The 27,372-nt window shown below is 31.4% G+C and overlaps 1 long non-coding RNA gene and 2 pseudogenes across 1 annotated transcript; 2 read left to right on the top strand and 1 right to left on the bottom strand.

Annotated features, from left to right (window-relative positions):
• Positions 1 to 13,522: 13,522 nt before the first annotated feature.
• Positions 13,523 to 16,363, top strand: LOC131171283 (cytochrome P450 714C2-like; annotated as a pseudogene).
• A 1,705-nt stretch (positions 16,364 to 18,068) lies between these two features.
• LOC131170766 (cytochrome P450 714C2-like) lies at positions 18,069 to 20,838 on the top strand (annotated as a pseudogene).
• Positions 20,839 to 23,280: 2,442 nt separating this feature from the next.
• Positions 23,281 to 25,559, bottom strand: LOC131170646 (uncharacterized). Its single transcript, XR_009141465.1, has 3 exons — positions 25,474 to 25,559; positions 25,162 to 25,314; positions 23,281 to 23,490 (listed from the first exon to the last, which is right to left on the bottom strand). It is a non-coding gene; the product is annotated as an uncharacterized LOC131170646 (long non-coding RNA).
• Positions 25,560 to 27,372: the final 1,813 nt, after the last annotated feature.

Genomic DNA, 27,372 nt, shown 5'->3' with positions numbered 1-27,372 from the left:
TTTTTCATTTAACTAGATCAAAGATCAATGGTAAGGATATATGTCTCGTAGATAGTGCAACCACGCACACCATATTTAACAATAAGAAATATTTTTCTAATTTGATTATGAGGCAAACATGTGTTAATATGATATCTGATAGTATGAAATTAATTGAGGGCTTTGGAAGAGCTGATATATCATTGCTCAGAGGAAAAAAAATTTACTATAAATGATGCATTATTCTTCCTTAAGTCTCAAAGGAATTTATTAAGTTTTAAAAATATTTGATTTAACGAATATCATATTGAGACAATGAATAAGAAAAATATAAATTATCTTTGCATTACTACTATTATTTTTGAGAAGAAATGTTTGTTGGAAAAATTATCCTCTTTGTCCTCTGGATTGTACTACAACAAAATTGTTGTGATTGAAACACACGTTATAGTAAACTCAAAGTTTATTGATGTAAACACAATTTACTAATCAAAGTAATTATATTATTTGGTATGATAGGTTGGGCTGTCCTGCATCAATTATAATGTGAAAAATTATCAAGAATTCATGCAGTCATTCATTAAAACCCAGAGGTTCTTCAATTCAATGAATTCTCATATATTACCTGTTCTTAAGGAAAATTAATTATTAGGCCATCACCAGCTAAAATTGGATTTAAAGCTCTTGCATTTTTAGGATGTATTCAGGATGACACATGCGGCCATATACATCAACCTTGAGGACTATTTAGATATTTTATGGTTTTAAGTGATGCATAAATTAAATGGTCACATGTGTGTTTACTATCATCTTGCAATTTGGCATTTGCAAGATTGCTTACACAAATAATTCACCTACGAGCACAATTTCCTAATCATCAAATTAAGATAATTTATCTTGATAATACTAATGAATCCACATCTTAGACTTTCAATGATTATTGCATTGGAATAGTTGTAGAACATCCTGTAACTCATGTTCACACATAAAATGATCTGGCAGAATCATTTATTAAATGCTTGCAATTGATTACAAGGCCATTACTTATGAGAACAAAGCTTCATATTTCTGTTTGGGAACATATTATTCTGGATGCAGTGGAACTTATGTGCATCAAGCCAACATATTATCATAAGTTATCTCTTTTACAATTGGTTTTGGGTTAGAAACCAAATATTTCCTATCTAAGAATTTTTGGATGCGCAGTATATGTTCCAGTTGCTCCGCCACAATGCATAAGAGGGATCCTCAAAGAAGGTTAGGAATATATCTCAGGTATGAGTCTCCATATATGATTAAATATCTTGAGCCTTTGACAAGTTATTTATTTACAACCAAATTTGCTGATTGTTACTTTGAAGAATCAATTTTCCCAACATTAGGCAGAGAAAATAAGTAGTTGGACAAGCAATTTACTTGGCAAGAATTATCATTATCACATTTTTATCCTCATATTAGGCAGTGTGAACTAGAAGTTCAAAAGATAATTCATTTGCAAAATATTGCCAATCAATTACTAGATGCATTCACCGACTCAAAGAGAGTAACAAAATCTCATATACCAATTGCCAATACTCCTATTAGAATTGAAGTCCTTGAAGGATAAATTGCATAAAATGCTAGTGCTAATGTGTCTACAGCACACTTGAAGCGTGGTAGACTTATCGGTTCCAAGGATAAAAATCTTTGAAAATGAAAAGGAGTAAAATTTCAAGATGGTCAAACTCTAGAAGAGCAAACTCCAGTAGAGAAAAATTCCAAAAGAGAACCTAGACATGACTAATAAATTTCTAAAAGAAATGCAGGTACCTGAAAGTAATGAAATTAAAGAGATTTTGATAAACTATGTCACGTTAGGACAAAAATGGAATTGATGAAATAAATGTTGATGATATTTTTGCATATACTCAATATTGTGAAAGATGATAAGGAACATGAATCTAAGTTTGTAAAAGAATGTAGACGTAGAAATGATTGGTCAAAATGTAATGATGTAATCAAGGCAAAATTAAATTCACTTGAGAAATGTAAAATTTTTGGACTTGTAGTTCGAACACCAGAAGATGTCTAGCCAGTGGGATATCAATGAGTATTTGTGCAAAAACAAAATGAGAAAAATGAAATCATGAGATATAAAGCATGGCTTATTACACTAGCATTGATTATAAGGATACATATTCTTCTGTGGTGGATGCAATTACGTTTTGATATTTGCTTAGCCTGTTAATTCATGAAAACCTTGAAATGTGTTTAATGGATGCAGTGACTGCCTATTTATATGGCTTACTTGACAAAGATGTCTATATGAAAATCCTTGAAGGATTTAAGTTGCCTAAAGCACAAAAAATCAAATTCTTGAGAACTTTGTTCAATTACATTATATAATGCTCTATATGGATTAAAGCAATCTAAACGCATGTGGTATAATCACCTTAGTGAATATTTGCTAGAAAAATGCTATAAAAATGATTGTGAGGTCACTTAATGAGAAAAAAGACCTTTTTCGACCATAAGAAAATAACGAGAAACTCCTTGATTCTGAAATATCATATCTTAGTGTAATAGGCACACTAATGTATCTTATTAGTCATACTTGACATGATATAGCTTTTCTTGTAAATTTGTTAGCAAGATATAACTTTTCTCCAACCCAAAGATATTGGAATGGAATTAAGCATATATTATGATATCTTTGAGACACAATGACTATGGATTTATATTATACTAAATGTTACAACCAAATTTGATTGGTTATGTAGATTCAGGTTATTTATTTAATCCACATAATGGTAGATTTCAGACATGCTATATATTTACATGTGGAGGTACGACTATTTCATGGTATTCTACAAAACAAATTATAGTTGCTACTACTTCTAACTATGTAGAAATTTTTGCAATTCACAAAATAAGTCGAAAATGTATCTGGTTGAAATCAGTAATTCAACATATTCGAAGTACATATGGTCTACCTACTAAAAAGGAAGTTTCAACCATTTTGTATGAAGATAATATTGCATGTATAAATCTGTTAAAGGAAGGATACATTAAAGAAGATAGAACAAAACATATTTCTTCAAAATTCTTTTTCACTCATGATCCTAAGAAGAATGGTGAAATTAATGTTCAACAAATTTGTTCAAGCAATAATCTTGCTGATTTGCTCACCAAAGCACTTCCAACTACAAGTTTCAAAAAATTGGTGAACAAGATTAGGATGCAAATACTTAAATATCTTAATTGATATCTTCATGAGGGGAAGTTAATATACACTGTACATTTTTCCCTTTACTGTAGTTTTTTCCCACTGGGTTTTGATGGTAAAAGTTTTTAATGAGGCAATATTAATCACATATTTTATAAAAGAATAATACCCTCTTTTTCCTTCACTAGGATTTTTTTCCCACAGGGTTTTTTCCTAGTAAGATTTTAATGAGGTATATTATTTAATGTGTGGACATCCAAGGGAGAGTGTTATGAAAATATTTATGTATATGTCCATTAGCATTCTAAACTTTTAGACTTTTCATTTTCTCTCTATATATTCAATGTACTTCATTAAACACTTTATTAATTAAAAACCATCCATCTTCTCATGTATGCGTATAAATAAAGGCATTATCGGTAATGTTTCACTTACTTGAAAATCAATAAGAAATCTACTTTCTCTCAATCTTCTCTCTTCTATTATTCTCTTAATTTCAACTTATTTTATAACACATTTTAATTTTTCATTGAGAATCCTTCATCCATCCCTCCTTATATATATATATATATATATATATATATATATATATATATATATATATATATATATATATATATTTTCAGAATTAAATTTTAATTTTTATTAAAAATATCTCGTTAATTCATTGTTATATTCAAATGCAATTTTATTTTAACTTTTAATTTTTAATTTTAATTGTAAGAATTTATAAACCTCAAAACATGACGTATAAAGCCAACAATTGTTGATTCAGTTGGTAAGACTAATCAACGCTCCCAATTATTAAATGGTAGAGAATGCAAAGCTAGAAGGGGAGAATGTTGTCTAGGGTTGGATAGGAGATCTTATTGAAGTATTTTCTTCAGGCAATTCCCAATTATGCCATGAGTGTTTTTCATTTCCCTTTTAGAATGTGTGAAGAACTCGAATGGATGTTAAATTCTTTTTAGTTGGGTGATCAATGTGGGAGAGGTGGAGAATAAGATGGCAAAAGTGGGACCTCATGTGTCGTATCAAGTGCATGGGCAGGCTAAATTTTAGAAAGATACTAAATTCAATATGGCTCTTCTTGGCAAGCAAGTGTGGAGATTGGTGGTGAATTTAAATTCCCTTGTGGCTCAAGTTTATAAAGTTAGGTATTTTCCTTGAGGGCATTTGTTTGATGAAGTTATTAGGTCCAACCTTAGCTATATTTGTAGAAGTCTATTGGCTTGCGTTCCAGTGGTGAAAAATGGCTGCCCCATCTTGATAATCCTAAAGTCATGTCTGAGAGACCTTCGGGTGTGATGGATACATTAGTTAGTTCTTTGATCCATCAAAGTTCTAGGGAATGGGATGTTCCTAAGTTGCAGGAGTTGCTGAAGGAAAGGGATAGGGATCTGGCTCTGCAAATTCCTCTAGGACGCAGTTGGGTGGAAGATGGTTAGCATTGGGCCTATGATCGTAAAGGCCGTTATATGATGAAGAGTGCATATCACGTCCTTATGCAAAATGATATCTCTAACCATGCTAGTGATTTGTTTGTAGTTTAGGGTAAGCTTTGGCATGTTCGTGTTCCTTATAAGGTTAAAAGTACTTATTGGAGAATGTGCAATCAGTATTTGCCAATGAAAGATTTGCTTCGCAATCGTAGGGGTAGATGTTGATGAAATATGTCTAGTTTATCAAGTAGCCTCAAAATCTATACGTCATCTATTTAGTTGTTGCAATGTGGCTACACAAATATGGGTATCAATTCTACCTGTTGTTCCATCTTTCGTAAGGGACGATCCTACTGACTGTCTCTGTGATGCATTTGGTAAGCTTGGGGATGATTTGTGTTTGTTTTGTATGGTTTTATGGGCTCTATGACAAAATAGGAATAACATTATTTGGAAAGGAAGGGGTAGTGATCTTCTACTATTGTTCCTCTAGTCTCCTCATTTTTGCGTAATTAGCAATAAGCTCAGTGTAATCCAGCAGCTACTATCACGTCAGCTTCTGTTTCTTTGCCATGCGAAGGTGCAATGAAATGGAAATGGCAGAGAGATAGTTATATTAAATGTAATTCTGATGCTGCCTTGTTACACGATTTTGGGATGATTAGAGTTCGGTGGGTTGGTCATGAAGTGGAGGGACGGGTAGCTTTGCATGCCAGAAAGTGTTAGAAGGGCCCTCTGATCCTCTGGTTGTAGAGGCTCTGTGTTTTAGGAAGGTGTTGAGCTGGTTGAAAGTCTGAGTTTCGTCTGCCGTCATATTTGATTCACAGGTTCTAGTTTAAGCTCTTCGATCGTTTAGTGAAGATGTTTCTTATTTTGGTGTGTTGTACATGACTGTAAATCTTTCTATCAGAGTTTGTTGATTGCTCTGTGTTTTATTAAGAGATCAGTGAATCAGGTTACCCATCTATTTGCAGTGAATGCTGATTCTATGTCTGGTCTGAGGGAATGGGTCTTGTCCCTCCTTCATTCTTATTTGATGCAGTTTGTACTGGTCTTTCTATTTCTTGTTAATGATATGATATTTTTCTAAAAAAAAATAAATAATAAATAAACATGTATACACAGTGAGTCTCAACAAATTATAAACATCAAGTACATTTTTTTTTTTGTTTAATTTCAATAGCTACATTTGTATATTTATCTATTTTCTATTATTTTATTATTTCATGTTTACTTGCACTAAGGTGAATACACTCAGCTAATCATTGATTAACATTTTAGTTAAATTATAATGAATCTCATATAAAATTACATGTATATAATTTTCTATTGATTATATATTTATATATCTCGGAGCATGTAATAAATTTTCTTTTATGTGTAATGTATAGACATGGTATCCTTGTTCGCTCTATGTCACCGGCCTTGTAGTTGGCTTTTATCGAGGAAAATATCTCAGCACCTGCTGATTAGCTGTTTTATTCTGATTTGGTAATTATATCGTGTCCTCAGGCAGTGCCTTCATTATAGTGTACATGTGTGTTGCTAGGGCCGAGGGAAATTCGGTTTAAATTGAAAAATTGAATCGAATTGAGTTAATTTAGTTCAATAAGTTTGATTTTAAATTTAATCACTTTGATTCGGTTTTACATTATAAAAATTTCGGTTATTTCGGTTCGGTTTGATTTTAAAGAAAAAAATTAATTAAATCGAATCGAACTGAATAGTAATTTATATATTCAAATCGAATCAAATTGAACCGAATCGATTTTTGAATTGATTTATTTTTATAGGAAATTTGTGAATTATATTTAATTATATATATATATATATATTAATTCTTAATTTTATTGATTAATGGTTATTAGATTAAAATCAAAGTCAAAATTAGACCAAACAACTTAAAAATCAAATATAAATTAAAAAAATCAATTAAAAATTAAAACCGATCGATTTAAATCAAATCAAATCGAAATAGAACGATTCAATTCGATTCGATTTTTCATCCATTTCGATTCGATTTTTAAAATTTAAAATTTAATTTTTATAATTTCATTTAATTTGATTCGATTCAATTCGATTTGAGCTGAATGCACATCCCTATGTGCTGTCTTCTCTTATTTCAAAGTGCTTAACTTTATGAGAAATGTGTACTTATCGGGAAGTACACTTTTAAGGAATTTATTTTTTAAATCATATAATATAAATTATTTGATATATAAATTAATTTTTAAGAAGTAAATTATTTCTAAATTATAAAAAATAATCATATTTATGATATAATTTAAAGCGTAATAAATTTAAAAAAAATTAATAAATGCAATTAACCAAGGACCTGTTTGGTGCTGCAATATGGGAGTAAAAAAGTTTATTGACAACTTGTCTAGTTAAAATTGGAACTCGAGTTTTGGGGGCTCAAAACCCAAGTTTTGGAAAAGCAGCAAGGGGTTGCTTTTCACAAAACTGTGTTTTCATGTGTGACCTGACAACAATGATTGAATTCTTATTTACAAAAGTACACTTTTTTTACTTTTTATAATTTCATTTAAACCAATGCATAAACTGCAACATTTTTTCTAGATAATAATTCAAAAAAAAAAAAAAATCATTTTGCACTTAAACTAGAAATTGGATTATCACACCAAGATAATTATTCAAAATAATTATGCAAAATAAAGGATTCTGTCTAATTAATAATTTAATCCTGATTCCATAGGTTTGTTAGATTTAGCTTGGCCAAAATGAAAATCGTAATTAAAAAAGCATCGAAAACTATTTTGACAAGTATATTTCCCGGCTAATGTGGTTTCATCATTTTATTCCCCTTTTATAATATAAATGTTTTCATGCTAAATTGATTTTAGCCACTTTGAGCGTGTTAAAAGAGGAAGTGACCTTTTTCTCACGTGTGTGTTGGATTGTGGGTATGCCAGGAGTTCTAAGATCCCAATTGTAAAATGTAAATGCACTGTTCTAGCTTCTAATTTGAACAATTGGCGGGAAACAATGGACCGAACTTTCTCTTGGGTTTCTTAACTCCACTAAGATGCATTTCGTCAAGATCTCTATTTGTATTAACTTTGTGAAATTTGAGATAATGAGATTGGTTCCTAGAAAATTGAATGATTGCTTGTGCATGAAAGAGTAAATTTTGTACTTGAAAAGTAAAGGTTGTTCATGGCTAATTACTTCAAAAAGTAAATCTATACAGAAGTGTAAAATTTGTGTTTGATCGAAAAAGTAAGTTGCTTGCTAAGAATATGTAAATATGTGCAAAAAATATAAATGAGAACCTTAAAAAATTGAAAGACTAATTTGCTTGAAAATATAGGCATTTGCATAAAATTGTAAATTTAAGTTTGTAGAAAAATTAAATAATTGATTTACAGGTATTGAAATATGAATAGAAAATTGTATATTGCATTGAAAACTAAAAGGATTAATTATATGAATCGAAATATTTGGAGAAGAATTAAAAATTGATTGTTTGAAATAAAAATAAAAAGGTTAAAATGAAACTGATACTAGACTAAAAAAATAAAGCAAGCTGCTGAATTATAAAAAAAAGGTTAAACCTAAAAAGAAAATTAATCTAAGACATTGTGTCTGTCAGGTATTGATTAATTGATTGGCTGTGTCCTTTGAAATGAAGCCTATCACCTCTATTTGTAGAGAAATTTTGCTTGGTAACCAAGTTGCTACATCAGGTTATAATCAATTGCATCAGTTTTTAATCTCCGACATTAACCTTTTGCACATTGATTCAGTTGCTGCACCAAGTCTTCCAAAGAAAAAACATGTGATTTTCTCTTTAGATACTTGTACATCTTTTTTGCACCGCTATTCCACTAGTTGCAACCACCTAACCATTTGCAACATCTTATCCACAAATGAAACCACACTATTTGAAACCCAAGATATCCTTAGCTTATCTTTAGGATAACCACCAGTCAGCACCATTATCTCTTGTAATCTTGATTTTAGGAGACAAAAGATACTACTCCATTATTTGCAACTGCATTATTTAAATAACTACCCACTGATTCAGGTAACTATATAACTAGTTCCAGCTCCAAATCAATTATTGCTCTCTGACTATTGATCTTCGTCCAGCTTGAGCTATGAGTCAAACAATATTAATTGGACAATTTAATTTGATATCTTGAACCCATTAATTAATTGGCACCCAAAATATTAAAATTATGCTACCTTAGGTTATAATCAATTGAATAAGCTTTTAACCTTCGGCATCAGCCTTCTACACCTTAATTTAATTGCTGCACTAAGTCTTCCAAAGAAAAACACGTGATTTTATCTTCAGTTGCTTGTCCACCTTTTTTACACAATTACTCCACTTGTTGCAACCACCTAACCACTTGCAACATCTTATCCACAAATGAAGCCACACTCTCCACTATCTGATATTTTGAATAATAACCCATGATCTCCTTAGCTTATCTTTAGAATAACCACCAGTCAAGACAATTATCTCTTGTAATCTTTATTTTAAGAGACAGAAGATACTACTCCATTATCTACAACTACTTTAATTAAATAACTACCCACTGATCCAAGTAACTATTTAGCTGGTTCCAGCTCCAAATTAATTATTGCTTTTTTATTATTGGTTTTATGCCAGCTTGAGCCATGAGCCAGACAATGTTAATTAGACAATTTAACTTAATGTCTTGAATTCATTAATTAATTGGGACCCCAAATATTAAAATTAAATTGTGGTGTAAATTTATATCCCCTCTGTGTATAGCTTGAGAATTTAGGTTGTACACATGTAGATATAAATTAAATTTCACCTTGGCGGCCCACAGCTACTTAACTTGATTGAACTTGAAATTTGCACTTGTTGACTTGTTTTCATGGAGATATTCTTGAACAATTCAATTTATTGAATAAAAATTAATAATAATGGAAAAGCCAAAATTTCGCGCAATAAATTAAATAGGAGACCAATTTAATTTTGCTAAATAAAAATTAACTAGCAATGTACTAGCTAAATTTTATTTAATAAAATCAAAATTTGAATTTTTTCCTAAGACTAAGGCTCACATTTTTCTCTCAGCTTTTTTTTTATTTTATTTTTTTAACACACTGCTTTATTTTTTTTAGCTCACAACCCATAGTTCAATTTATTTATTTATTTATTTATTTTTATCTCTCAACCTTTTTTTAAAAAAATATTTGCTCACAGCCCACAGCTCAATTTTCCTCTCAATCCACACATAACATTTATTTTAATTTTTAGAGACCCAATCAATCAAGTTCTCTCACCCAAGAGACCCAATTTGACCCAAACTCACTCAATTTCACTTGCCCAATCAAAATGCACAATTCTTTCTCACCCAAAATTAACTTTCTCTCTCCTAAACTACCTAATCAGCTCACTTCTCTCCCAAAACATGCCAAAACACACTCTCTCTCTTGGTCAATCAAGCACCCTTATTCCCTCAATCTCACAATTTTCTCTCAACTCAATCAATCATTCTCACAATTTTCTCTCAATCCAATCAACAATTCTCAAAATTTTCTCTAAACCCAATCAACGATTCTCACAATTTTCTCTAAACCCAATCAACAACTTACAAGACCCATACCCATAAGTTACCATTGGCGTCAAACAAGGAGGAAGAAACCTCCATTGTCAATGCCACAAAGAGGAAGAAGAAGGGCTGGCGCGTTGACCAGGGAAGGACGAGAACGGTGTCGGCAAGAAGGAGACAGAGAAGGGAGGAAAAAAAAGGAAAGGAAGAGCAAAAAAGAGATGGAAGGAAAGAAGAAGAAAGAAGAAAAATAAAAGAAAGAAGGAAAATTAGTGCAAATCGCAAGGAAAAAGGAAAGAAAAGGGAAGAAAAGAAGAAAAAGTAAAGGAAAAGGAAGGAAAATCAAGGAAAAAGATGAATTCTCTTGTGAATTTTTTCCTGTATTAGGAGTATTAGATTTTTTAGGTAACAAACTTTTGATAAAAATTGGAGAATTTGAGTATCAGAATTTTTTGAATAATGAACCTTTAATGAAATTGATATTGTATATTCTTGACCATTCCACATGATACCTTGATTTTTCTTGTGAAATTGAGCTTATGTGAATTTTTGGGACATTGGATGTAAGAAAACCCATTGACTGCCTCTTGAAATCTTAAACTGTATCAACTTGAACTTGAGAATTTTGCTTTGTATCTTAAATTTCTGTGACTTGTGGATTGCTTGTGCCTCTAATAATGTTGATAAAATTTTGGCAAAGCAATTTCCATTGGGAAATGCTGCATTTGGAAAGGGAGAGAAATTTAGAGGAACAATTTTTATTTCTTTTGGATTTAAAGAATGGAAGCTGGAGATTCATTATTTTCTACTGCACCAGATTGGTTTCAAACTATATCCATCATCAAGACTGATTCCTTATTTGGGTTCTTTGATTGTCTAGTTTTATTTCATGTTTATAGTATTTTTCCACATAGTTTTCATTGTAAATCCAAGCACAAGTGAGTCGATTTTTATAGATTTCAAAGTTTGGAATGTAATACTCTATTTTAACTATGGTATTAATATGATTTGGTTTAGTGAAATGGGTGTTACACTTTGATTCTTTGGCTTGTAACTTATTTTTACATACTTTGTGTTAGGCCTCTCAAAGTATTATTTTAAGTAATTAATTGATGGACTAAGAGGTGAAATTTATTAGTGGAAAACCAAGATTTAGAGCCTACAAATTTATATGTAGAGATAAACAAAAATTTGTGAGAGGATTTTATAAATTAATTACAAAGTTTAAAGGGTTTTAACTAAGTCATGAGAGCGAAAGTAGTAATTGACTTGTTTAAAATATTTCTTTGATTGCTTGAGAAAGAATCTTAGTTATTTCAGAATTAATTTCCCTCAAGGATTGTTAGTGCCCATTCAAGATTAATTAGAGGAATGCCTGGTTATTTGGAGTGTGAATCCCCAAACTTTGGGATTGCTTTTTAACTTATTGATGCCTTTTTTGTTTCTTTTAATTTGCCCATTTAGTTACAATTAATTGCATACTTATTGCTTTAATTTTAATTAGCTTTCCTTATTTAGTTTAATTTACATATACCTTAGTTTACTACCCTTAATTTTGCACCTATTGGTTAGCCCAAATAATCATTTCAATCACATAGTTTAGTACTTAAACACAAATCCCTGCAGGATAATAACTTTTCTTTATTATTTGATTGATCCGTATACTTACTTAATTATATCTCTAACTAAAAGATTCTGATATAAAGTAAAAAAATATGGAAAATGTTCCTGTTCTAAGAGGCACACAAATCTAAGGCACACACAAAATCGTACAAGCACACAGTATAAAAAAGAGAAAAAGAATAATACAGGATTTAATGTTGTTTAACCGTAAGATCTACATCCATGAGCAAGACAAGAGAAAAAGTTCCACTATGATAAAAAGAGCAAGATACAATCACTCAGAACTCTCAAACCCTAACTTCAGTGTATTTTCTAAATATCTTATAACTCTACCACAAAGGGCAGAATATTACAATATTTATGCTAGTCTACCACAGTTCTCACTTTTTATCCTAATTGAGTTGCAGAGCGAAGCTTTCAGGTCAGGTCACAATTCGAGTCCATGAAAACATATCCAAACTTTAAGCCATAAAAAATAACAATTCTTCCCCTTGGCTTGAATCCCTCCATCATGAACAAAATAACCACAAATACTCTGTTTTTCCATATGCCCTTGTAAGGGCACTACTGAGCACTGCAAACACCAATCAAGTTTAGGCAATGCCTAAACTTACTAACTGGGACTCCCTTGGTCATCATATTTGCTAGATTATCATGTGTGGAGACTTTCTGCACAACTACAGTCCCCTGAGATACAACATCCCGAATGAAGTTATATTTGACATCAATATGCTTAGTTCACTTATGGTACATCTGATTCTTTGTGAGATGTATTGCACTCTGGCTGTCACAAAACTGCTATTTGTTCTGTATCAACCCAAGATCACCCACTAAATCTACTCACAACACCAACTATATGTGAAATGTCAGGTCAAGTGCAAACCATAGCATACATGATGCTACCAATAGCACTTGAATAAGGAACATTGGACATATGTTCAATCTCCTCATCTATTTTTGGTGACATATCTGCAGATAACTTGAAATGGGCAGCAAATGGAAAAGTCACAGGCTTAGCATTATTCATGTTAAAACGCTTAAGCACTTCATCAACATATGCCTATTGAGACAAGAAAAGCTTCCCAACACTTCTATTCCTGGTAATTTCCATTCTCAATATCTTCTTTGCGGCACCCAAATTCTTCATCTCAAACTCATCACTCAACTGCTTTTTCATAATGTGTATATATAACTCTACTCTCAAGTTATTATATTTTCTTTATAAAATGTTAGTTTAATCATTGAAATGGGCATTAGTTTATATTTTTAAATAACTAAATTAAAAATCATCACATAAAAGCATAGTATATTAATCTTATAATTATTACTATTACTTTTATTTAAAAGATTATCTTATAATTAAAATATTATGTCAAATCAAAATAAATCAATTGCAATAAAATATGAGTAAACATAAATTTATAGATTAAAAAATGCAATTAACTATTAAAATATTTTTCATATAAAATTTTATTTCACTTGTTTAGATTACAAATAAAAAAAAAGTTTAACAAGAAATCAAACCAGAATTAAATTTACAATAATTTTACATGATAATGGCATGAGAATCGTGGATGAACCTAACATATTTATCACGTGCAATTACTGCTGATATGTTGTAATGTAAGGTGCATGCATGCGCATTGTCTATATAAAGCAACGTCCTGAATCCAGCATTATGCAAAGTTAGTGTTGTAAATTTCTATCACATAATGCTATCTACGATGAATCATACATACTTGCCTATTTGGTTTGGTGCTTTAGTTCTGCTATGGAGTTTTCTTGTTTATTTGTATTATGTTTTGTGGTGGAAGCATGAGAGCTATAAAATAAAGCTTATTAGAAAGCAAGGGATCACAGGTCCTCCGCCTTCATTGCTATTGGGAAACTTACCAGAAATGGAGAGAATGATGTCTCAAAATCCTGAAACTCCAAAAATAGATGGTTCCTTGACTGTCTTACCATATTTCAAGCATTGGACCAACATCTATGGTACTTCATATACATATTTTTCCATATACATATTATGATATTGTGCACTTTTTCAAATTTCAGTTTCTCCTTCTCTTAACTCATAATCATTTTCCCTAACCTGACTTAGTTCAGTAATAAAGTCACATCACTCCATTTGGCAGAGCCAGATTTAAGTCCCCGCTTTCCCAATTCCTCTTACCTAATGACAAAGAAACTCATAATCATTTTCATAATTTTATCAGTATTTTTTTCATTATTTTTTACTGAACTCCAACTGAGGTTTGAATATTAATAATCATTTATGACAGGTAAGTTATTCAAGTTTGCAGTTGGAGGGATACAATTGTTATACGTGAATAATCTGGCATTGTGAAGGAAATTAATAGCTTCACATCATTGGAGCTTGGAAAACCTGCTTACCTACGAAATGAAAGAGGAGCTTTACTTGGTAAAGGCCTTAATGTCACCAATGGTGCAGTTTGGTATCATCAGAGAAAGACCGTTGCTCCCCCGCTCTACATGCACAAGGTTAAGGTAATTTAAACTTTTGAATTTAGTTTATAGTGTCGACTAGAAGATAATACTAATTCCAATCAAAACTAGTAAATAAAAAAAAAAATAGAGATTCACAATTATTTGTTACAAAAATAATAATAATATTTACAGGAAATGGTGAATCTGATGGTGGAGTCTAGTAGCATACTTGTTAAATCATGGGAGAAGATAATTGATGCAAATGGTGAGGGTGGAATTGTTGATATAGTGGTGGATGAGCATGTGAAAAATTTTACTTCTCATATAGCCTCAAAAATAATATTTGGATCTGATCATCATAAAGGAATAAAAATATTTCCCAAATGTGAAGCCCTTCTCAAGGCTATTGGTACAACCACAACTCTTGGTATTCCATTTTTAAGGTATGTATGTGCTTCCTTTCATGTACGTGCTTCCTTTTCAGAAAATTTGCGTCTAGACTCGGTCTGTCATTAACTCAAAACATAACATATACAATGGAGTTTAAAGCTCCATTTGTTTTACAGAAAATAGCTTGTATATATAAAATATTTTTCATGAAAAATATTTTTTGTAAAAATTTATTTTCCATGAAAATATTTTTCATTGTTTGGTTGCAATATTAAATTAATGATATGTGTTCAATTTCGTATATGTATAAGTATATTTATATTTTAATAATATTATTAAAATTTAGAAAAAAAAATGACTTTTTTTTTTGAAAAATGAAAGTCATTATCCTAAAAAATGACTTAGTTTTCCCTTTAACTAAGAAAATATTTTCTGTTAATCAATTTTTTTCCCTTTAACTAGGAAAATATTTTTTGTTGATCAATTTTTCTGAGTACACCAAATGCAAAAAACAATGAAAAATGTTTTTCAGAAAAGTATTTTCCATAAAATAAACGAAGCCTTAATATAAAATACAGGAGATTCATATATCTGTATCTTAAGTCTACGGTAGATTAACCTCACCCTTAATTTATAATTAATTGTTTTTTTTTTCCTTTACATATACATATTTGTCCTACCAGTGTTTATTTGATCCACATCGATCGCTTACACGTCCATGCTTATTGTTTTCATGAATAAGATTTCTTCCCATAGAAAGGAACAGAAAATCATGGGGATTAGCAAAAGAGATCCGTGGGATCATTATGGAGATAGCTAAGGAGAGAACTGGATCTATATCTCATCAGGACTTATTACAAGCTATCATTGAAGGTTCCAAGAATGGTGAGCTTGGGACGTTAACAGAAGATGAGTTCATAGCTGACAATTGCAAAAATATGTTCCTTGGTGGATACCTACCCCCTGCTCTTGCTGCAGTTTGGGGTTTAATGTTGCTAGCTTCACATCCTGAGTGGCAAGATCGTGCACGGTCTGAGGTTTTAGAGGTTTGTGAGGGACAAGTACAGCTCCTAGATTTCAATATTCTCAGCAAGATGAAAGTGGTATATATTTACATACATAAGTTGATATCAATTGAAAAGTTGCGCTTCATCAGGATTTAACTGATTTGTGTTTTCATGCAGTTAAAAATGGTGATCCAAGAAGTTTTAAGGCTTTATCCAGGGGTGACATTGGCGACAAGGGAGGCAATGCAAGATGTGAAGCTTGGTGATTTGCAGGTTCCAAAAGGTATGGGCATTTGGATTTGGCTGCTATCATTGCACCGTGATCCAGAGCTTTGGGGACCTGATGCAGACACATTTAATCCTGAGAGGTTCATAAATGGAGTTACAGGAGCTTGCAAGTCTTCACAAGCCTATATACCTTTTGGATTGGGAGCTCGAGTGTGTCCTGGGCAGAATTTGGCTGTGATAGAATTGAAGGTGTTCTTTGCTGTCATACTCTCCAATTTCAAATTTACAATCTCTCCCGACTATCAACACTCGCCTACTTACGGTCTCCTTTTGGAGCCCGAGCATGGTGTGAATCTCCTTATTCAAAAGATATGACTGCTACGCCTGAGTTGGCATAATATGTGGTGGACTTGGTTTGCGCAAGAAGCTGTCATATTAGGGTACTAAATAAATATGCTAAATAAATATGCTTAGGTTGGGGATGTTCTATCGGCCTTTTTTAATAGGCGACCCTTAAATTTTTCCTGATCTTATAATTAATAAAATTTATGAAAAAAAGTATTTAGAATAAAAATAATTTTAAAGTAAAAGCTATCATGTTTGTATTAAGAGTAATTCTCACTTGGATTTTGAAATATTTCTGTCTCATTCCTCCCATTTTCTAACTTTTGAATGGATTTATTTATTTATTTTTTTAAGTAGAAGTATATTATTAGATAAAATATTATATAACCCAAGAAAAATTATATATTATAAATCATGCCTATATATTATAAATTAAAATATAACATTAATATACATGTTTTAATTTTTTTTATTATATATATGAAAGAGCAAAGTTGAACCTGAGTTTCTATATTCAAAGTATTTGTAGTTACCGCTGGACCAATGATTTAAACTTATTTTTATGTCTTATTACTAGTGGACAGCATAAATTTGATTTATGTATATTCTTAACCAAATAAATCCATACTCATAAATACATACCACAATTCATAAGTTCAAAAGAATTATTCTCTCATCTAATTCAGTAGAATTAGTCTAATCGATAAGATTAAAATTACTGTAGTTTATTACTTAGGGTTTGATTTAACTAGAGGCAATATATCAAGTTGATGTGGAGGAATTGTCCCGTATTCCTATGGAAAAAAAAACTTCTGAAAATGCAAAAACTTCTATATATATGCATATATACGCGTATATATATAAGTCTACTCTCAAGTTATTATATTTTCTTTATAAAATGTTAGTTTAATCATTGAAATGGGCATTAGTTTATATTTTTAAATAAAAAAATTAAAAATCATCACATAAAAGCATAGTATATTAATCTTATAATTATTACTATTACTTTTATTTAAAAGATTATCTTATAATTAAAATATTATGTCAAATAAAAATAAATCAATTGCAATAAAATATGAATAAACATAAATTTATAGATTAAAAATGCAATTAACTATTAAAATATTTTTCATATAAAATTTTATTTCACTTGTTTAGATTATAAATAAAAAAAGTTTAACAAGAAATCAAACCAGAATTAAATTTACAATAATTTTACATGATAATTTTTTTTTATAATTTTATTATAAATAAATAAGATTAAATTATTTGCACTATAATTTTGTATTCAATGGAGGAACAACGGAAGTAACGTAAGGTAAAGTAATAAAAGGCAACATATTAAAATTTTTCTGAGCATTTTAAAAGTTTTAAAAAAAAATCTTACATTTTTAAGAAGTGAGAGTTTGAAATCTTCAAAAATCTTACATCTTTTTTTTTTAAAAAAAAAACCTTCTTTCAAACAAGCATAGTATTTTAAAAATTCATATCTTATTTTTAAAAACTTTTTTCCAAACAAATCATTAAAGAAGGCCAATTAGATTATCTCTGATTTATTTTTTTAAATTTTTAATACTATTGTCTTCGACGAAGACTTCAACTATTAAGCTAAAGTTTGCGCTAAAGTCCATTCATCTTGATTGGCTTATTTTTATTACCTATTTATTACATCCAATTAATGGCATGAGAGTCGTGGATGAACCTAACATATTTATCACGTGCAATTACTGCTGATATGTTGTAATGTAAGGTGCATGCAGGCGCATTGTCTATATAAAGCAACGTCCTGAATCCAGCATTATGCAAAGTTAGCGTTGTAAATTTCTATCACATTATGCTATCTACGATGAATCATACATACTTGCCTATTTGGTTTGGTGCTTTAGTTCTGCTATGGAGTTTTCTTGTTTATTTGTATTATGTTTTGTGGTGGAAGCATGAGAGTTATAAAATGAAGCTTATTAGAAAGCAAGGGATCACAGGTCCTCCACCTTCATTGCTATTGGGAAACTTACCAGAAATGGAGAGAATGATGTCTCAAAATCCTGAAACTCCAAAAATAGATGGTTCCTTGACTGTCTTACCATATTTCAAGCATTGGACCAACATCTATGGTACTTCATATACATATTTTTCCATATACATATTATGATATTGTGCACTTTTTCAATTTTCAGTTTCTCCTTCTCTTAACTCACAATCATTTTCCCTAACCTGGCTTAGTTCAGTAATAAAGTCGCATCACTCGACTTGGCAGAGCCAGATTTAAGTTCCCGCTTTCCTAATTCTCCTAACCTAATGACAAAGAGACTCATAATCATTTTCATGATTTTATCAGTATTTTTTTCATTATTTTTTATCGAACTCCAACTGAGGTTTGAATATTAATAATCATGTATGACAGGTAAGTTATTCAAGTTTGCAGTTGGAGGGATACAATTGTTATACGTGAATAATGTGAGCATTGTGAGGGAAATTAATAGCTTCAAATAATTGGAGCTTGGAAAACCTGCTTACCTACGAAATGAAAGAGGAGCTTTACTTGGTAAAGGCCTTAATGTCACCAATGGTGCAGTTTGGTATCATCAGAGAAAGACCGTTGCTCCCCCGCTTTACATGCACAAGGTTAAGGTAATTATTAAACTTTTGAATTTAGTTTATAGTGTCGACTAGAAGATAATACTAATTCCAATCAAAACTAGTGAATAAAAAAAAAAAATTAGAGATTCAAAATTATTTGTTACAAAAATAATAATAATATCTACAGGAAATGGTGAATCTGATGGTGGAGTCTAGTAGCATACTTGTTAAATCATGGGAGAAGATAATTGATGCAAATGGTGAGGGTGGAATTGTTGATATAGTGGTGGATGAGCATGTGAAAAATTTTACTTCTCATATAGCCTCAAAAATAATATTTGGATCTGATCATCATAAAGGAATAAAAATATTTCCCAAATGTGAAGCCCTTCTCAAGGCTATTGGTACAACCACAACTCTTGGGATTCCATTTTTAAGGTATGTATGTGCTTCCTTTTTAAAAAATTTGAGTATAGCTTTGGTGTATCGTTAACTCAAAACATAACATGTACAATGAGATCTAAGGCTCCATTTATTTTACAGAAAATAATTTATATATTGAAAATATTTTTTATGGAAAATATTTTCTACAAAAAAATATTTTTATGGAAAATATCATGAAAATATTTTTCGTTATTTGTTTGCAATGTTAAATTAATGATATACGTTCAATTTATGTATAAGTGTATTTATATTTTAATAATAGAAAATAAAAAATGACGTCCTCTTTTGAAAATGGAAGTCATTTTCCTAAAAAATGACTTAGTTTTCTCTTTAATTGGGAAAATATTTTCTGTTGATCAATTTTTCTAAGTGCTCCGAATACCAAAAAATATAAAAAATATTTTTCAGAAAAATATTTTCCATGAAATAAACGGAGCCTAAATGTAAAATGCAGGAGATTCATATATCTGTAACTCAAGTCTATGTTGGATCAACCTCTCCCTTAATTTATAATTAATTGCTTTTTTGTTTACATATACATATTTGTCCTACCATTGTTTATTTGATCCACATCGACCACTTACACGTCCATACTCATTGTTTTCATGAATAAGATTTCTTCCCATAGAAAGAAATAGAAAATCATGGGGATTAGCAAAAGAGATCCGTGGGATCATTATGGAGATAGCTAAGGAGAGAACTGGATCTATATCTCATCAGGACTTATTACAAGCTATCATTGAAGGTTCCAAGAATGGTGAGCTTGGGACGTTAACAGAAGATGAGTTCATAGGTGACAATTGCAAAAATATGTTCCTTGGTGGATACCTACCCCCTGCTCTAGCTGCAGTTTGGGGTTTAATGTTGCTAGCTTCACATCCTGAGTGGCAAGATCGTGCACGGTCTGAGGTTTTAGAGGTTTGTGAGGGACAAGTACAGCTCCTAGATTTCAATATTCTCAGCAAGATGAAAGTGGTATATATTTACACACATAAGTTGATATCAATTGAAAAGCTGCGCTTCATCAGGATTTAACTGATTTGTGTTTTCATGCAGTTAAAAATGGTGATCCAAGAAGTTTTACGGCTTTATCCAGCGGTGACATTGGCGACAAGGGAGGCAATGCAAGATGTGAAACTTGGTGATTTGCAGGTTCCAAAAGGTATGGGCATTTGGATTTGGCTGCTATCATTGCACCGTGATCCAGAGCTTTGGGGACCTGATGCAGACATATTTAATCCTGAGAGGTTCATAAATGGAGTTACAGGAGCTTGCAAGTCTTCACAAGCCTATATACCTTTTGGCTTGGGAGCTCGAGTGTGTCCTGGGCAGAATTTGGCTGTGATAGAATTGAAGGTGTTCTTTGCTGTCATACTCTCCAAATTCAAATTTACAATCTCTCCCAATTATCAACACTCGCCTACTTACGGTCTGCTTTTGGAGCCCGAGCATGGTGTGAATCTCCTTATTCAAAAGATATGACTGCTACGCCTGGGTTGGCATAATATGTGGTGGACTTGGTTTGCGCAAGAAGCTGTCATATTAGGGTACTAAATAAATATGCTAAATAAATATGCTTAGGTTGGGGATATTCTATCGGCCTGGTTTAGTAGGCGACCCTTAAATTTTTCCTTATCTTATAATTAATAAAATTTTTACTTATGAGAAAAAGGTATTTAGAATAAAAATAATTTTAAAGTAAAAGCTATCATGTTTGTATTAAGAGTAATTCTCACTTGGATTTTGAAATATTTCTATCTCATTCCTCCCATTTTCTAACTTTTGAATGGATTTCTTTTTTTTCAAGTAGAAGTATATTATTAGATAAATAATTATATAACCCAAGAAAAATTTAGCATCAACACATCATTCTTCCATGTAAAGCAAACTTTCCTTTAGCATATACTTAATCTAGGTGTGGCATCTAAGTGGAAAAAGCCTAAGGAAGATTAATCATGACATCAAACTAATCACTGGCAACACATCCTCCAAGAATGAAACACAACATTTAATGAAGCCAAGCTTCATAAGCTAGCAATATTACAAAAGCTAAGCAGTTCAACTAATAAAATGGACCAGTTGCGAAGAGTGTGAGGAATTAATGGCATAGATATCCTCGCAAAGCTTAGATCGACTGTTGTTGTTGCTGCTACTTTAATTTAGAAACCAAAGATATCAGAAGACAACTAACATGCAGGCTATAAATTCAACTCTCTATTGACACCTCATTTAACAAGAGAATCCACTAATACGTTTACATTACATTCTTGCAAAATATTGGAAATGTTGAGGCAATAAGTGTAAAATAAGTTTTGATGTGTGATAAATTACTATTTTTAAAATATCAATTGCCTCACTAAATTGCTGCAAGGTTGAAGAGAGGCAAGGCATTTAAGATGCTATTAATCATTTAACTTAGCCTCCTCGGTGTTTGTGGACTTAGAGGTGGCAAAAGGGTCAGGTTCAGATTCAAGTCATGCAGGGTCAAGTTATGTTAGGAGGTGGATCATTCAAATTTTTTCTTTTTCGAGCTGGGTTTAGGTTGAGTCATTTTTTGTTGAGGATCAACTCAAGTTACTCATGGTATCTCTATACAAAAAGAGTTTCACATAGGATTCAAGTTAGTTGGCAAATTACGAGTTATTTTGGATCAAAACATTTTTATTATAAAAATTAATTTTTATTAATTTAATTTTCGGGTCAAAATTTGAATTAATTAATTAATTAATCCAAACATGTCAATTCTGAGTCATATTAACTCTCAATTAAATCCTCACTTTTGTAAGTCACTTGGTTTCGGATTATTATGGATTTTCTATAAATTTAAAACATATTATAGATCTCTTTGAGTTGAGTGAGATCGAATTGGGTTGGTGGTTTCCTTGAATATTGCATAGTTAGAATCTAATTCAATTAAAATTCTATGACAACCTACCCAAAATGGAGAATGATGCAAAGATAACACAAGGGTCTATTATTGATTGCTTGTAGTTCTGCATCATTAGAGTCTGTAATTCTAACAGGAGAAGAGAAAATGCAAAGGACATGAAGCTTTTCGCCAAAATTGTATAAAAAGGAAAAAAATTTTCTCAAAATTATGTGGAAGGGAAAATATTTCTCGAAGCAAGGTGAATGTGTACACATCTGAAGGATCAAAGAGCATACCGACATTAAGAGCTTCGGCATTTTCATGCCAATAGTTTTATAGTCGGCAAAACTGTATGCTGGCAACAATACTGTTGGTAAAATGAATAAACAAACAAAAAAGAAAGGCGTATTGCAGAGATTGCAGGGTGCCCACACACAATGTGGTCATTCTTCAAATTTGTTTATGCATGAATGTGCACGTCCAGTTGCAACAAAATAATAATAATAAAATGCATACAAAACATTTTCTCTTAAATTTTAATAGTGAAGTTTACATAATAATTAACATTAACTATTGATTACATCATAATTTATAAATTATTTTTAAACAAATAAATAATATTTTCATTTTAAAAGTAATGGAATAAACGAGTGACTGGCTTTATTTAGAGACAAATTTCTCCATCACCCAACTAATTTTCGATAAATAATAACTTGGGAGCATTAATGCTAGAAAATTAGGAAAGAAACAGCGAATAAACTGCTTAGATTAGTGCTGATCATGTTAAAAGATTCAAATAATTTCTGACAAGAAGCTAGATCTTTTGTGCTTCGGCTCTTGCAGGAGAAGCGGTAGCTGTGTTTCAGGCTTTACAATTAGCCAAATGCAGGAGGTTTTCTTCCATTATAGTGGATATTCACGCAACACTTGGTGCTATAATGAAGCTGGCTGCCGATTTCCTTCAAGTGGAATTTAAACTCATTAAAAGGAATTCTAATGAAGCAGCTCATCATCTTGCAAAGCTTTGCTTTGCCATGTAATTGACTTATTGATGTTCCTAGTTCTCTTGTTAGAATTTGCTCTCTTGATACTGTGAGAGCCTTGTAACACACTTTTGCAATTAAAAAAATACTAGGAAAAAAAATATTATCGAAGTATCCCACAAAGGAATAAGTAAAACAGACTCCACATTCTTGTCTTGTATAAACAGTAATGTCCCGAGCTCATCAGTACCCAATAAACCTAGCTACAATCTCATCTCTGCCAAAGCTGCCTTTAAACTGCATGGATTGGATTGTTGCTTGAATTCATGTTTGAAGCATTAGAGCCCGTATTAGAGGAAAAGCAGATCGTCTGGATGATCCTTCAAGCAATTCTAGGGAAAGAGAAAGGGTCCAGCATCACCAATAGATAATAACAAATCGATATATAATATTAATACTCATACCTTAGAGAGCTATATTGTCACGACCCAACCTATGGGTCGAACCGGCATTAGGACCTGGGCTAGCCTAAAGCTCCCGAGACCCGTAGTAAGCCTAATTATTCCTTAACCTAATCCTAAGGCCCATTTTAGGCCCAATTTCAAGAATTCAACCGGAAAGAGTCCGACCATAATATGGACCATACAACGGGGAGTTTTTGACTCGCACTACCTGTAAACACAATATATAACAATTTGAGGAGCTCAGCTCACCCTCCATATACTCATAATGGTATACAATCCAATGGGAGCTCAGCTCCCTCATCCAGTCCAATCATACATGCATTTAATATTCTTATAATTTCCACATAATATTATATTACAGTTTCAAACTAATTAAAATACTCCTATCATACGCGGAGTTCTAGAATTTAGCTAAATTGAATAGAATACATTTAATTATTATTAATTGACCTGCGAAGAAGAGGAGCAAGTTAGTCACAATAAATAATTCTCCTGTAACCTAGAAAAATAAGGTGAACAGGAGTGAGCGTTCGACTTAGAGAGTAAAATACAAATTTTAACTACAATTTCTATAGCTATCTAAAGCTAATACATCCTGAGTAATGGAATGCAACACCTTCATAAATTTCATACAAATCACATTATAACAGCAAAAAGGCAATTTGGAGTACTCACACACCCAATAATGTTCAAAGAGTACATATATGGGAGCTGATCCCCTATACAGTTCTCTTAATCCAACCTCTGCCAGCGAGTGTTTCTCAAGCCAAACTTTCGCTTGATAAACCAAATGCGGGGGCCAGCGAGTGTCTCTCAAGCTGTGCCTACCCCGACTTATCCATAAAGTACTGAGTCCCAGCGAGTGTCTCTCAAGCCGCGTCTACCCGTCCTATCCATATCCAATACCACACACCACACGCACGCCAACGCACGCACACTGTTCCAAATTATCATAAATAACATTCATGGCACTTCATCAATTAAGAATGCAATATAAAACGTGCTTAGTGTTTAACTACATAGATACATATTGATAAGTGATGCATGAGCATGCCTGGACATATAATAATATTGAAACTATAATTAAAATTAATATTTTACTCACACACAATGTCAATGTGGTGGCTGGGCCGAGGAGGAAGGCTATCCCGGCTCACCTGACAATTTTATTATAATTATTTAATATAATTGACTCAATACAAGTTTAAAAAGAACCAAAGACACCCTAAGTCGTGCCGAAAATACGATAGAGTCCCCCATACCTAGGACCTACCTAACCTGCAAAATGGCTTAAAAATACACTTCTATATCATATATGTCAACCCATATCCCATCAACAATACATGGCCCCTCTTGGGCTCTCCAATCCAAGCAAAATCTCACAAAATCAAAAATTACGTCTTTACCCCTAAAACTTATATTATGTAAAAATTACTCATAGGAGCTCTAAAAAATTCTAAAAAATTTGCCTGTGGTTCTTAGCAATATTACTAAGCTAATACAAAAAGAATTATAATTTTCTAACTATCAACGAATATTTTATGAATTTTTAATCTAAACCCGACACTAAATACTGAAAAACTTTGGGTTTGGGTTTACCTATGCCAATTCCAATGCTTGAAACACGTCCAGGGCATCTGCAATTGGTGGGGTAGCCTATAACCTCGACCTGAAGTTTTTCCGGCAACCTGTCTATCTGACTCGAAATTTACAGACCCGAGCGATGATCGAATTTCAACGAAACGAAAGTACCTATGTAAAGCCCACAATACCAGAGTTAAAATAAAATATTTACATATAAAATAATTATTTAAAAATTAAGAATGTTACATATATGATCGTAGTTAAGAGAGATGGTATGTGTTGGGAGAACTTCTCGGCTAAGAGTTCTAAAAATTTTTTTCTTACTACCTGTTGTAACGTGCGGCAGGAAGGGGAGGTAATAGTTGCCGATACTATCAAATTCAGCATTGCACACAATCTGCCGATCTTATTATATTGTGAGCACCCTGCAATCTCTGCAACATGCCTTTACTCTTTTTAAAAAAAATTTTTTTACTCACTTTACCGACCGTAATGTTGTCGGCATACTGTTTGATTTTTTCCCTTTTAATTTTTTAATAGCTGTTGCCAACTATGCATGAAATGCTGACACTCTTATTGTCGGCATGCTCTTTGATCCTTTCAATGTGTACATATTCACCTTGCTTTGGGAAATATTTTCCCTTCCACACAATTTTGAGAATTTTTTTTTTCTTTTTTACATAATTTTGACAAAAGGCTCGCACTAGGACCTAGTGTTCCGAATGATGAGCCATCTACCTTCCATTTTAGAAAGAGCAGACAGAATTTGCATATAGCAGGGGTCTTTCCTTTACTATATATTTAACCAATATCATACTCCATTTAAAAATATTAAGAAGGTGTTGTTTGGTTTAGCGTTTTAGAATAGCTTGTAACTGTTTCTTACTTCATATCTATGTGGTAAAATTTACGAATCAACTATTGATAGTTGATTTTAGTTTGAATTAGTTACTGATTCTATTTTTGAAATTTTTTTCTCATTAATTAGTAGCTAATTTGAGTTATTTTTTTATTTAGACTATGTTAATTTTTATCTCTTCAAATTAATTTTTTTTACATTAATAAATTATTTTAAATTATAAATAAATATAAAAATATTATAAATAATAATCAAACTAGTTATAATATTCATTCTTAAATGGTAGAAAAAATGTATATACATTAAAAATAATTATATTTTTAATTCTTATATATGTTATTGTTAGAAGAAAGAATACAAGTAATGAAGGAAAGGATTGTGTATTTATCTGTGTCTTATTTACAGAGATATTACATCTATTTATACATGAGAATATGAGCTAATTTAGACAAGAATAATAATTACTGTAATTATGCTACACAAATCTCCTATAATCATGCTAATTGCTGTAATTATGCTACACAAATCTCCTATAATCATGCTAATGTACGACCTATCAAAAAACTTTTCATTCCTTGAACTCAAAGATTATAGTTGGAACTAGTCAGAACTGTTGCAATAGGTTTTGAAATATCAGATTTCTCCATTGATAACAAGATGAGGAGAAAAAAAAATGGTATAATAACAGAAATAAAAAAAATGAACCAGAACAGGTTGTAGAGAGAGAAGAGAGACCCCAGAAACTAGAAATAAAAGTTTTACGGCTCTGATACCATGTTAGAAAAAGAATACAAGTAATGAAAGAAAGAATTGTGCATTTGTCTGTGTCTTATTTACAGAAATATTACATCTATTTATACATGAGAATATGAGCTAATTTAGACAAAAATAATAATTACTGTAATTATGCTACACAAATATCCTATAATCATGCTAATTGCTGTAATTATGCTAACAGTTATATAATAAATTAATAATTATATGTTTATGTTAATAATAATATAATATATATAGTCATTTATCAACAATAATAATTAGACATAAATTGAACAAACGTGGTAAAATGTTTAGGATATATCAGCTATGTACAATAAGCTATATATTACCCACAATCAGCTATTATTGAGTGTGTCCAATTGGTAAATCAAACGGCCCTTAAACTAAGGGTAAATAGGATAAATTTGATTGTAAAGATTTCATTCAACATGAAATTCCAAACAAATTTATAGAGGACAAAGATAAAAGTTTTATCAATTTAGATTTGAAAATCTTTTCATTTATTTTTTGCAAGTCATAAGGGCCACATGATAGCATATATAGAAAGATAAATTAAAAGATAGAAATAGTTTGAAACTATCCTTCCATTA

Source organism: Hevea brasiliensis, chromosome 1, assembly GCF_030052815.1.
Source record: "Hevea brasiliensis isolate MT/VB/25A 57/8 chromosome 1, ASM3005281v1, whole genome shotgun sequence".
In the NCBI taxonomy this organism is placed as follows: domain Eukaryota; kingdom Viridiplantae; phylum Streptophyta; class Magnoliopsida; order Malpighiales; family Euphorbiaceae; genus Hevea; species Hevea brasiliensis.
This window is presented reverse-complemented; position numbering and strand designations above follow the sequence as displayed.